The sequence below is a fragment of the Scyliorhinus torazame genome, chromosome 20, assembly GCF_047496885.1.
Source record: "Scyliorhinus torazame isolate Kashiwa2021f chromosome 20, sScyTor2.1, whole genome shotgun sequence".
In the NCBI taxonomy this organism is placed as follows: Eukaryota; Metazoa; Chordata; class Chondrichthyes; order Carcharhiniformes; family Scyliorhinidae; genus Scyliorhinus; species Scyliorhinus torazame.
The window spans coordinates 77,113,900-77,126,944 of record NC_092726.1 but is presented as its reverse complement, the minus strand read 5'-3'; the positions used below and the strand labels follow the sequence as shown (position 1 = coordinate 77,126,944).

Sequence of the window (13,045 nt, the reverse complement as noted above, 5' to 3'; positions counted from 1 at the left end):
GAGGGGAGTGAGAGTGGGAGACAGTGAGGGGTGAAAGTGGGTGAATGTGAGTGGAGTGAGAGTGGGAGTCAGTGAGGGGAGTGAGAGTGGGAGACAGTGAGGGTAGTGAGAGTGGGAGACAGTGAGGGGAGTGAGAGTGGGAGACAGTGAGGTGAGTGACAGTGAGGGACAATGAGGGTAGTGAGAGTGGGAGACAGTGAGGGGAGTGAGAGTGGGAGACAGTAAGGGGAGTGAGAGTGGGAGACAGTGAGGGGAGTGAGAGTGGGAGACAGTGAGGGGAGTGAGAGTGGGAGACAGTGAGGGGAGTGAGAGTGAGAGACAGTGAGGGGATGTGAGTGGGAGACAGTGAGGGGAGTGTGAGTGGGAGACAATGAGGGGAGTGAGAGTGGGAGACAGAGGGGAGTGAGAGTGGGAGACAGTGAGGGGAGTGAGTGTGGGAGACAGTGAGGGGAGTGAGAGTGGGAGACAGTGAGGGGAGTGAGAGTGGGAGGCAGTGAGGGGAGGGAGAGTGGGAGACAGTGAGGGTAGTGAGAGTGGGAGACAGTGAGGGGAGTGAGAGTGGGAGACAGTGAGGTGAGTGACAGTGAGGGACAATGAGGGGAGTGAGAGTGGGAGACAGTGAGGGGAGTGAGAGTGGGAGACAGTGACGGGAGTGAGAGTGGGAGACAGTGAGGGGGTGAGAGTGGGAGACAGTGAGGGTAGTGAGAGTGAGAGACAATGAGGGGAGTGAGAGTGGGAGACAGTGAGGGGAGTGAGAGTGGGAGACAGTGAAGGGAGTGAGAGTGGGAGACAGTGAGGGGAGTGAGAGTGGGAGACAGTGAGGGGAGAGAGTGTGGAAGACAGTGAGGGGAGTTAGAGTGGGAGATTTTGAGGTGAGTGAGAGTGGGAGACAGTAACGGGAATGAAAGAGGAGACAGTGAGGGGTGAGAGAGTGGGAGACAGTGAGGGGAGTGAGAGTGGGAGACAGTGAGGGGAGTGAGAGAGGGAGAGTGAGGGGAGTGATAGTGGGAGACAGTGAGGGGGGTGAGTGTGGGAGACAGTGAGGGGAGTGAGAGTGGGAGACAGTGAGGGGTGAAAGTGGGTGAATGTGAGTGGAGTGAGAGTGGGAGTCAGTGAGGGGAGTGAGAGTGGGAGACAGTGAGGGTAGTGAGAGTGGGAGACAGTGAGGGGAGTGAGAGTGGGAGACAGTGAGGTGAGTGACAGTGAGGGACAATGAGGGGAGTGAGAGTGGGAGACAGTGAGGGGAGTGAGAGTGGGAGACAGTGACGGGAGTGAGAGTGGGAGACAGTGAGGGGGTGAGAGTGGGAGACAGTGAGGGTAGTGAGAGTGAGAGACAGTGAGGGGAGTGAGAGTGGGAGACAGTGAGGGGAGTGAGAGTGGGAGACAGTGAAGGGAGTGAGAGTGGGAGACAGTGAGGGGAGTGAGAGTGGGAGACAGTGAGGGGAGTGAGAGTGGGAGACAGTGAGGGGAGAGAGTGTGGAAGACAGTGAGGGGAGTTAGAGTGGGAGATTTTGAGGTGAGTGAGAGTGGGAGACAGTAACGGGAATGAAATAGGAGACAGTGAGGGGTGAGAGAGTGGGAGACAGTGAGGGGATTGAGAGTGGGAGACAGTGAGGGGAGTGAGAGAGGGAGAGTGAGGGGAGTGATAGTGGGAGACAGTGAGGGGGGTGAGTGTGGGAGACAGTGAGGGGAGTGAGAGTGGGAGACAGTGAGGGGTGAAAGTGGGTGAATGTGAGTGGAGTGAGAGTGGGAGTCAGTGAGGGGAGTGAGAGTGGGAGACAGTGAGGGGACTGAGAGTGGGAGACAGTGAGAGGAGTGAGAGTGGGAGACAGTGTGGGCAGTGAGAGTGGGAGACAGTGAGGGGAGTGAGAGTGGGAGACAGTGAGGGGAGTAAGAGTGGGTGTCAGTGAGGGGAGACAGAGTGGGAGACAGTGAGGGGAGTGAGAGTGGGAGACATGAGGGGAGTGAGAGTGGGAGACAGTGAAGGGAGTGAGAGTGGGAGACAGTGAGGGGAGTGAGAGTGGGAGACAGTGAGGGGAGTCAGAGTGGGAGACAGTGAGGGGAGTGAGAGTGGGAGACAGTGAGGGGAGTGAGTGTGGGAGACAGTGAGGGGAGTGAGAGTGGGAGATTTTGAGGGGAGTGAGAGTGGGAGACAGTAAAGGGAATGAAAGAGGAGACTGTACTGGGAGTGAGAGTGGGAGACAGTGAGGGGTGTGAGAGTAAGAGACAATGAGGAGAGTGAGAGTGGGAGATAGCGAGGGGTGTGAGAGTGGGAGACAGTGAGGGGAGTGAAAGTGGGAGACAGTGAGGGGAGTGAGAGTGGGAGACAGTGAGGGGAGTGAGAGTGGGAGACAGTGAGGGGAGTGAGAGTGGGAGAGAGTGAGGGGAGTGAGAGTGGGAGACAGTGAGGGGAGTGAGAGTGGGAGACAGTGAGCGGAGTGAGAGTGGGAGACAGTGAGGGGAGTGAGAGTGAGAGACAGTGAGGGGATGAGAGTGGGAGACAGTGAGGGGAGTGTGAGTGGGAGACAGTGAGGGGAGTGAGAGTGGGAGACAGAGGGGAGTGAGAGTGGGAGACAGTGAGGGGAGTGAGTGTGGGAGACAGTGAGGGGAGTGAGAGTGGGAGACAGTGAGGGGAGTGAGAGTGGGAGACAGTGAGGGGAGTGAGAGTGGGAGACAGTGAGGGTAGTGAGAGTGGGAGGCAGTGAGGGTAGTGAGAGTGGGAGACAGTGAGGTGAGTGACAGTGGGAGACAGTGAGGGGAGTGAGAGTGGGAGACAGTGAGGGGAGTGAGAGTGGGAGACAGTGACGGGAGTGAGAGTGGGAGACAGTGAGGGGGTGAGAGTGGGAGACAGTGAGGGTAGTGAGAGTGAGAGACAGTGAGGGGAGTGAGAGTGGGAGAGAGTGAGGGGAGTGAGAGTGGGAGACAGTGAGGGGAGTGAGAGTGGGAGACAGTGAAGGGAGTGAGAGTGGGAGACAGTGAGGGGAGTGAGAGTGGGAGACAGTTAGGGGAGTGAGAGTTGGAGACAGTGAGGGGAGTGAGAGTGGGAGACAGTGAGGGGAGTGAGAGTGGGAGACAGTGAGGGGAGTGAGAGTGACAGACAGTGAGGGGATGAGAGTGGGACACAGTGAGGGGAGTGTGAGTGGGAGACAGTGAGGGGAGTGAGAGTGGGAGACAGAGGGGAGTGAGAGTGGGAGACAGTTCGGGGAGTGAGTGTGGGAGACAGTGAGGGGAGTGAGAGTGGGAGACAGTGAGGGGAGTGAGAGTGGGAGACAGTGAGGGGAGGGAGAGTGGGAGACAGTGAGGGTAGTGAGAGTGGGAGACAGTGAGGGGAGTGAGAGTGGGAGACAGTGAGGTGAGTGACAGTGAGGGACAATGAGGGGAGTGAGAGTGGGAGACAGTGAGGGGAGTGAGAGTGGGAGACAGTGACGGGAGTGAGAGTGGGAGACAGTGAGGGGGTGAGAGTGGGAGACAGTGAGGGTAGTGAGAGTGAGAGACAGTGAGGGGAGTGAGAGTGGGAGACAGTGAGGGGAGTGAGAGTGGGAGACAGTGAAGGGAGTGAGAGTGGGAGACAGTGAGGGGAGTGAGAGTGGGAGACAGTTGGGGGAGTGAGAGTGGGAGACAGTGAGGGGAGTGAGAGTGGGAGACAGTGAGGGGAGTGAGAGTGGGAGACAGTGAGGGGTGTGAGAGTGGGAGACAGTGAGGGGAGTGAGAGTGAGAGACAGTGAAGGGAGTGTGAGTGGGAGACAGTGAGGGGTGTGAGAGTGGGAGACAGTGAGCGGATTGAGAGTGGGAGACAGTAAGGGGAGTGAGAGTGGGAGACAGTGAGGGGAGTGAGAGTGGGAGACAGTGAGGGGAGTGAGAGTTGGGAGACAGTGAGGGGGTCAGAGTGGGAGATAGTGAGGGGAGTGAGAGTGGTAGACAGTGAGGGGAGTGAGAGTGGGAGACAGTGAGGGGAGAGAGTGTGGAAGACAGTGAGGGGAGTTAGAGTGGGAGATTTTGAGGTGAGTGAGAGTGGGAGACAGTAACGGGAATGAAAGAGGAGACAGTAAGGGGTGAGAGAGTGGGAGACAGTGAGGGGAGTGAGAGTGGGAGACAGTGAGGGGAGTGAGAGAGGGAGACAGTGAGGGGAGTGATAGTGGGAGACAGTGAGGGGGGTGAGTGTGGGAGACAGTGAGGGGAGTGAGAGTGGGAGACAGTGAGGGGTGAGAGTGGGTGAAAGTGAGTGGAGTGTGAGTGGGAGTCAGTGAGGGGACTGAGAGTGGGAGACAGTGAGGGGACTGAGAGTGGGAGACAGTGAGAGGAGTGAGAGTGGGAGACAGTGAGGGCAGTGAGAGTGGGAGACAGTGTGGGGAGTGAGAGTGGGAGACAGTGAGGGGAGTGAGAGTGGGTGTCAGTGAGGGGAGTGAGAGTGGGAGACAGTGAGGGGAGTGAGAGTGGGAGACAGTGAGGGGAGTGAGAGTGGGAGACAGTGAGGGGAGTGAGAGTGGGAGACAGTGAAGGGAGTGAGAGTGGGAGACAGTGAGGGGAGTGAGAGTGGGGGACAGTTAGGGGAGTGAGAGTGGAAGACAGTGAGGGGAGTGAGGGTGGTAGACAGTGAGGGGAGTGAGAGTGGGAGACAGTGAGGGGAGTGAGAGTGGGAGACAGTGAGGGGAGTGAGACTGGGAGACAGTGAGGTGAGTGAGAATGGGAGACAGTGAGGGGTGTGAGAGTGTGAGACAGTGAGGTGAGTGAGAGTTGGGAGACAGTGAGGTGGGTGAGAGTGGGAGAAAGTGAGGGGAGTGAGAGTGGGAGACAGTGAGGGGAGTGAGAGTGGGAGACAGTGAGGGGAGAGAGTGTGGAAGACAGTGAGGGGAGTTAGAGTGGGAGATTTTGAGGTGAGTGAGATTGGGAGACAGTAACGGGAATGAAAGAGGAGACAGTGAGGGGTGAGAGAGTGGGAGACAGTGAGGGGAGTGAGAGAGGGAGACATTGAGGGGAGTGAGAGAGGGAGAGTGAGGGGAGTGATAGTGGGAGACAGTGAGGGGGGTGAGTGTGGGAGACAGTGAGGGGAGTGAGAGTGGGAGACAGTGAGGGGTGAAAGTGGGTGAATGTGAGTGGAGTGAGAGTGGGAGTCAGTGAGGGGAGTGAGAGTGGGAGACAGTGAGGGTAGTGAGAGTGGGAGACAGTGAGGGGAGTGAGAGTGGGAGACAGTGAGGTGAGTGACAGTGAGGGACAATGAGGGGAGTGAGAGTGGGAGACAGTGAGGGGAGTGAGAGTGGGAGACAGTGACGGGAGTGAGAGTGGGAGACAGTGAGGGGGTGAGAGTGGGAGACAGTGAGGGTAGTGAGAGTGAGAGACAGTGAGGGGAGTGAGAGTGGGAGACAGTGAGGGGAGTGAGAGTGGGAGACAGTGAAGGGAGTGAGAGTGGGAGACAGTGAGGGGAGTGAGAGTGGGAGACAGTGAGGGGAGTGAGAGTGGGAGACAGTGAGGGGAGAGAGTGTGGAAGACAGTGAGGGGAGTTAGAGTGGGAGATTTTGAGGTGAGTGAGAGTGGGAGACAGTAACGGGAATGAAATAGGAGACAGTGAGGGGTGAGAGAGTGGGAGACAGTGAGGGGATTGAGAGTGGGAGACAGTGAGTGGAGTGAGAGAGGGAGAGTGAGGGGAGTGATAGTGGGAGACAGTGAGGGGGGTGAGTGTGGGAGACAGTGAGGGGAGTGAGAGTGGGAGACAGTGAGGGGTGAAAGTGGGTGAATGTGAGTGGAGTGAGAGTGGGAGTCAGTGAGGGGAGTGAGAGTGGGAGACAGTGAGGGGACTGAGAGTGGGAGACAGTGAGAGGAGTGAGAGTGGGAGACAGTGAGGGCAGTGAGAGTGGGAGACCGTGAGGGGAGTGAGAGTGGGAGACAGTGAGGGGAGTAAGAGTGGGTGTCAGTGAGGGGAGACAGAGTGGGAGACAGTGAGGGGAGTGAGAGTGGGAGACATGAGGGGAGTGAGAGTGGGAGACAGTGAAGGGAGTGAGAGTGGGAGACAGTGAGGGGAGTGAGAGTGGGAGACAGTGAGGGGAGTCAGAGTGGGAGACAGTGAGGGGAGTGAGAGTGGGAGACAGTGAGGGGAGTGAGTGTGGGAGACAGTGAGGGGAGTGAGAGTGGGAGATTTTGAGGGGAGTGAGAGTGGGAGACAGTAAAGGGAATGAAAGAGGAGACTGTAATGGGAGTGAGAGTGGGAGACAGTGAGGGGTGTGAGAGTAAGAGACAATGAGGAGAGTGAGAGTGGGAGATAGCGAGGGGTGTGAGAGTGGGAGACAGTGAGGGGAGTGAAAGTGGGAGACAGTGAGGGGAGTGAGAGTGGGAGACAGTGAGGGGAGTGAGAGTGGGAGACAGTGAGGGGAGTGAGAGTGGGAGACAGTGAGGGGAGTGAGAGTGGGAGACAGTGAGGGGAGTGAGAGTGGGAGACAGTGAGCGGAGTGAGAGTGGGAGACAGTGAGGGGAGTGAGAGTGAGAGACAGTGAGGGGATGAGAGTGGGAGACAGTGAGGGGAGTGTGAGTGGGAGACAGTGAGGGGAGTGAGAGTGGGAGACAGAGGGGAGTGAGAGTGGGAGACAGTCAGGGGAGTGAGTGTGGGAGACAGTGAGGGGAGTGAGAGTGGGAGACAGTGAGGGGAGTGAGAGTGGGAGACAGTGAGGGGAGTGAGAGTGGGAGACAGTGAGGGTAGTGAGAGTGGGAGACAGTGAGGGTAGTGAGAGTGGGAGACAGTGAGGTGAGTGACAGTGGGAGACAGTGAGGGGAGTGAGAGTGGGAGACAGTGAGGGGAGTGAGAGTGGGAGACAGTGACGGGAGTGAGAGTGGGAGACAGTGAGGGGGTGAGAGTGGGAGACAGTGAGGGTAGTGAGAGTGAGAGACAGTGAGGGGAGTGAGAGTGGGAGAGAGTGAGGGGAGTGAGAGTGGGAGACAGTGAGGGGAGTGAGAGTGGGAGACAGTGAAGGGAGTGAGAGTGGGAGACAGTGAGGGGAGTGAGAGTGGGAGACAGTTAGGGGAGTGAGAGTTGGAGACAGTGAGGGGAGTGAGAGTGGGAGACAGTGAGGGGAGTGAGAGTGGGAGACAGTGAGGGGAGTGAGAGTGACAGACAGTGAGGGGATGAGAGTGGGACACAGTGAGGGGAGTGTGAGTGGGAGACAGTGAGGGGAGTGAGAGTGGGAGACAGAGGGGAGTGAGAGTGGGAGACAGTTCGGGGAGTGAGTGTGGGAGACAGTGAGGGGAGTGAGAGTGGGAGACAGTGAGGGGAGTGAGAGTGGGAGACAGTGAGGGGAGGGAGAGTGGGAGACAGTGAGGGTAGTGAGAGTGGGAGACAGTGAGGGGAGTGAGAGTGGGAGACAGTGAGGGGAGTGAGAGTGGGAGACAGTGAGGGGAGTCAGAGTGGGAGACAGTGAGGGGAGTGAGAGTGGGAGACAGTGAGGGGAGTGAGTGTGGGAGACAGTGAGGGGAGTGAGAGTGGGAGATTTTGAGGGGAGTGAGAGTGGGAGACAGTAAAGGGAATGAAAGAGGAGACTGTAATGGGAGTGAGAGTGGGAGACAGTGAGGGGTGTGAGAGTAAGAGACAATGAGGAGAGTGAGAGTGGGAGATAGCGAGGGGTGTGAGAGTGGGAGACAGTGAGGGGAGTGAAAGTGGGAGACAGTGAGGGGAGTGAGAGTGGGAGACAGTGAGGGGAGTGAGAGTGGGAGACAGTGAGGGGAGTGAGAGTGGGAGACAGTGAGGGGAGTGAGAGTGGGAGACAGTGAGGGGAGTGAGAGTGGGAGACAGTGAGCGGAGTGAGAGTGGGAGACAGTGAGGAGAGTGAGAGTGAGAGACAGTGAGGGGATGAGAGTGGGAGACAGTGAGGGGAGTGTGAGTGGGAGACAGTGAGGGGAGTGAGAGTGGGAGACAGAGGGGAGTGAGAGTGGGAGACAGTCAGGGGAGTGAGTGTGGGAGACAGTGAGGGGAGTGAGAGTGGGAGACAGTGAGGGGAGTGAGAGTGGGAGACAGTGAGGGGAGTGAGAGTGGGAGACAGTGAGGGTAGTGAGAGTGGGAGACAGTGAGGGTAGTGAGAGTGGGAGACAGTGAGGTGAGTGACAGTGGGAGACAGTGAGGGGAGTGAGAGTGGGAGACAGTGAGGGGAGTGAGAGTGGGAGACAGTGACGGGAGTGAGAGTGGGAGACAGTGAGGGGGTGAGAGTGGGAGACAGTGAGGGTAGTGAGAGTGAGAGACAGTGAGGGGAGTGAGAGTGGGAGAGAGTGAGGGGAGTGAGAGTGGGAGACAGTGAGGGGAGTGAGAGTGGGAGACAGTGAAGGGAGTGAGAGTGGGAGACAGTGAGGGGAGTGAGAGTGGGAGACAGTTAGGGGAGTGAGAGTTGGAGACAGTGAGGGGAGTGAGAGTGGGAGACAGTGAGGGGAGTGAGAGTGGGAGACAGTGAGGGGAGTGAGAGTGACAGACAGTGAGGGGATGAGAGTGGGACACAGTGAGGGGAGTGTGAGTGGGAGACAGTGAGGGGAGTGAGAGTGGGAGACAGAGGGGAGTGAGAGTGGGAGACAGTTCGGGGAGTGAGTGTGGGAGACAGTGAGGGGAGTGAGAGTGGGAGACAGTGAGGGGAGTGAGAGTGGGAGACAGTGAGGGGAGGGAGAGTGGGAGACAGTGAGGGTAGTGAGAGTGGGAGACAGTGAGGGGAGTGAGAGTGGGAGACAGTGAGGTGAGTGACAGTGAGGGACAATGAGGGGAGTGAGAGTGGGAGACAGTGAGGGGAGTGAGAGTGGGAGACAGTGACGGGAGTGAGAGTGGGAGACAGTGAGGGGGTGAGAGTGGGAGACAGTGAGGGTAGTGAGAGTGAGAGACAGTGAGGGGAGTGAGAGTGGGAGACAGTGAGGGGAGTGAGAGTGGGAGACAGTGAAGGGAGTGAGAGTGGGAGACAGTGAGGGGAGTGAGAGTGGGAGACAGTTGGGGGAGTGAGAGTGGGAGACAGTGAGGGGAGTGAGAGTGGGAGACAGTGAGGGGAGTGAGAGTGGGAGACAGTGAGGGGTGTGAGAGTGGGAGACAGTGAGGGGAGTGAGAGTGAGAGACAGTGAAGGGAGTGTGAGTGGGAGACAGTGAGGGGTGTGAGAGTGGGAGACAGTGAGCGGATTGAGAGTGGGAGACAGTAAGGGGAGTGAGAGTGGGAGACAGTGAGGGGAGTGAGAGTGGGAGACAGTGAGGGGAGTGAGAGTTGGGAGACAGTGAGGGGGTGAGAGTGGGAGATAGTGAGGGGAGTGAGAGTGGTAGACAGTGAGGGGAGTGAGAGTGGGAGACAGTGAGGGGAGAGAGTGTGGAAGACAGTGAGGGGAGTTAGAGTGGGAGATTTTGAGGTGAGTGAGAGTGGGAGACAGTAACGGGAATGAAAGAGGAGACAGTGAGGGGTGAGAGAGTGGGAGACAGTGAGGGGAGTGAGAGTGGGAGACAGTGAGGGGAGTGAGAGAGGGAGACAGTGAGGGGAGTGATAGTGGGAGACAGTGAGGGGGGTGAGTGTGGGAGACAGTGAGGGGAGTGAGAGTGGGAGACAGTGAGGGGTGAGAGTGGGTGAAAGTGAGTGGAGTGTGAGTGGGAGTCAGTGAGGGGACTGAGAGTGGGAGACAGTGAGGGGACTGAGAGTGGGAGACAGTGAGAGGAGTGAGAGTGGGAGACAGTGAGGGCAGTGAGAGTGGGAGACAGTGAGGGGAGTGAGAGTGGGAGACAGTGAGGGGAGTGAGAGTGGGTGTCAGTGAGGGGAGTGAGAGTGGGAGACAGTGAGGGGAGTGAGAGTGGGAGACAGTGAGGGGAGTGAGAGTGGGAGACAGTGAGGGGAGTGAGAGTGGGAGACAGTGAAGGGAGTGAGAGTGGGAGACAGTGAGGGGAGTGAGAGTGGGGGACAGTTAGGGGAGTGAGAGTGGAAGACAGTGAGGGGAGTGAGGGTGGTAGACAGTGAGGGGAGTGAGAGTGGGAGACAGTGAGGGGAGTGAGAGTGGGAGACAGTGAGGGGAGTGAGACTGGGAGACAGTGAGGTGAGTGAGAATGGGAGACAGTGAGGGGTGTGAGAGTGTGAGACAGTGAGGTGAGTGAGAGTTGGGAAACAGTGAGGGGGGTGAGAGTGGGAGATAGTGAGGGGAGTGAGAGTGGGAGACAGTGAGGGGAGTGAGAGTGGGAGACAGTGAGGGGAGAGAGTGTGGAAGACAGTGAGGGGAGTTAGAGTGGGAGATTTTGAGGTGAGTGAGAGTGGGAGACAGTAACGGGAATGAAAGAGGAGACAGTGAGGGGTGAGAGAGTGGGAGACAGTGAGGGGAGTGAGAGGGGGAGACAGTGAGTGGAGTGAGAGTGGGAGACAGTGAGTGGTGTGAGAGTGGGGCACAGTGAGGGGAGTGAGAGTGGGAGGCAGTGAGGGGAGTGAGAGTAGGAGACAGTGAGGGGAGTGATAGTTTGAGACAGTGAGGGGAGTGAGAGTGGGAGACAGTGAGGGGAGTGAGAGTTGGAGACAGTGAGGGGAGAGATAGTGGGAGACAGTGAGGTGGGTGAGAGTGGGAGACAGTGAGGGGAGTGAGAGTTGGAGGCAGTGAGGGGAGTGAGAGTGGGAGACAGTGAGGGGAGTGAGAGTGGAAGACAGTGCGGGGTGTGAGAGTGGGTGACAGTGAGCGGAGTGAGAGTGGGAGACAGTGAGGGGAGTGAGAGTGGGAGACAGTGAGTGGAGTGAGAGTGGGGGACAGTGAGGGGAGTGAGAGTGGGAGACAATGAGGGGAGTGAGAGTGGGAGACAGTGAGGGTAGTAGGAGTGGGTGACAGTGAGGGGAGTGAGAGAGGGCGACAGTGAGGGGAGCGGGAGTGGGAGAGAGTGAGGGGAGTGAGAGTGGGAGACAGTGTGGGGAGTGAGAATGGGAGACAGTGAGGGAAGTGGGAGAGGGAGACAGTGAGGGGAGTGAGAGTGGGAGACAGTGAGGGGCGTGAGAGTGAGAGACAGTGAGTGAGTGAGAGTGTGAGACAGTGAGGGGAGTGAGAGTGGGAGAGAGTGAGGGGAGTGAGAGTGGGAGACAGTGAGGGGAGTGAGAGTGGGAGACAGTGAGGGGAGTGAGAGTGGGAGACTGTGAGGGGAGTGAGAGTGAGAGACAGTGAGTGAGTGAGAGTGTGAGACAGTGAGGGGAGTGAGAGTGGGAGAGAGTGAGGGGAGTGAGAGTGGGAGACAGTGAGGGGAGTGAGAGTGGGAGACAGTGAGGGGAGAGTGAGTGGGAGACAATGAGGTGTGCGAGAGTGGGAGACAGTGTGTGGGTGAGAGTGTGAGACAGTGAGGGGTGTAAGAGTGGGAAATAGTGAGGGAGTGAGACTGGGAGACAGTGAGGTGTGGGAGATTGTGTGACAGTGAGGGGTATTAAGGTAGGTGACAGTGAGTGGAGTGAGAGTGGGAGAGGGTGTGGGTTGTGAGAGTGGGATACAGTGAGGTGAATGAGAGTTGGGGACCGTGAGGGGTGTTAGAGTGGGAGATAGTGAGGTTTCTGAGAGTTTGAGAAAGTGAGGCGAGTGAGAGTGGGAGACAGTGAGGGGAGTGAGAGTGGGAGACAGTGAGTAGTGTGAGAGTGGGGCACAGTGAGGGGAGTGAGAGTGGGAGACAGTGAGGGGAGTGAGAGTTGGAGACAGTGAGGGGAGTGAGAGTGGGAGTCAGTGAGGGGAGTGAGAGTGGGAGACAGTGAGTGGTGTGAGAGTGGGGCACAGTGTGGCGAGTGAGAGTAGGAGACAGTGAGGGGAGTGAGAGTGTGTGACAGTGAGGGGAGTGAGAGTGGGAGACAGTGAGGGGAGTGCGAGTGGGAGACAGTGAGGGGAGTGAGAGTAGGAGACAGTGAGGGGTGTGAGAGTGGGAGACAGTGAGGGGTGTGAGAGTGGGAGATAGTTAGAGGAGTGAGAGTGGGGCACAGTGAGAGTGGGAGACAGTGAGGGGAGTGAGAGTTTGAGACAGTGAGTGGTGTGAGAGTGGGGCACAGTGAGGGGCGTTAGAATGGGAGACAGTGAGGGGAGTGAGAGTGGGTGACAGTGAGGGGAGTGAGAGTGGGAGACAGTGAGGGGAGTGAGAGTAGGAGACAGTGAGGGGAGTGAAAGTGTGAGACAGTGAGGGGTGTGACAGTGGAAGACAGTGAGGGGAGTGAGAGTGAGAGAGAGTGAAGTAGTGAGTGGAGGAGACAACACACACTTCCATTAACCCACACACTCTTCCAGTGACACACACATCCATTAACACACACACTGATCCAGTGACACTCACATCCATTAGCACACATACATCCATTAACACGCACATACATCCATTAAGACACACACATGTACACACTCACAGGCATCCAGTGACACGCACACACATCCATTAACACACACACATCCAGTGACACGCACAAACATCCAGTGACACACACATCCATTAACACACACACAGAAACACACACAGACATCCAGTGACACGCACACACACCCATTAACACACACACCTCCAGTGACACATACACATCCAGTGACACACGCATCCATTAACGGACAGACACATCCATTAACACACACACGACTCCATTAGCACACACAAACGTCCACAAAACACACACACACAATAATGGAACATCAGGAAAGCAGCAGAATAAATCTTGCTTGGGTTGAAACCATTCTGCAGTGTGAGTGATTGGAGAAGGCAGTGCGTTGCATCCCGCCTTCGGGCAGCAACAACAATTGAGTGACAACCAAGTTGTTCTGGAAACCCGAGCGATTTCTCTTTATACATTTGAACCTGGCTCACTGTGGTGCCTGTTTGGAACAATTTTATTTCATCTCTTTTCTCCAGCAGGATGTTGGACACTTCACTAATAGCGTTTTGGAGATTCATGAATTGGTTTACAAATCTGGCTTACTTTCCTCCTGTAGGATCAAAGTATTTTTAAAACTCCTAATTCAGCAAAGGGTGGTCAAGACAGAATTCGGAAAAAACACAATGGAGCAGGTGTATTTTCCGTTCTGTCTGAGAGGCCAGCGATTGGCTGCTCTCCAGGGAATTGGAAAGCGTCATAAACAG

General features: G+C 56.9%; 1 long non-coding RNA gene across 1 annotated transcript in view; it reads right to left on the bottom strand.

Annotated features, from left to right (window-relative positions):
* The window catches only part of LOC140396760 (uncharacterized), a 231,863-nt gene that overhangs the window by 135,963 nt on the left and 82,855 nt on the right, over positions 1 to 13,045 (bottom strand). The window lies entirely within an intron of this gene.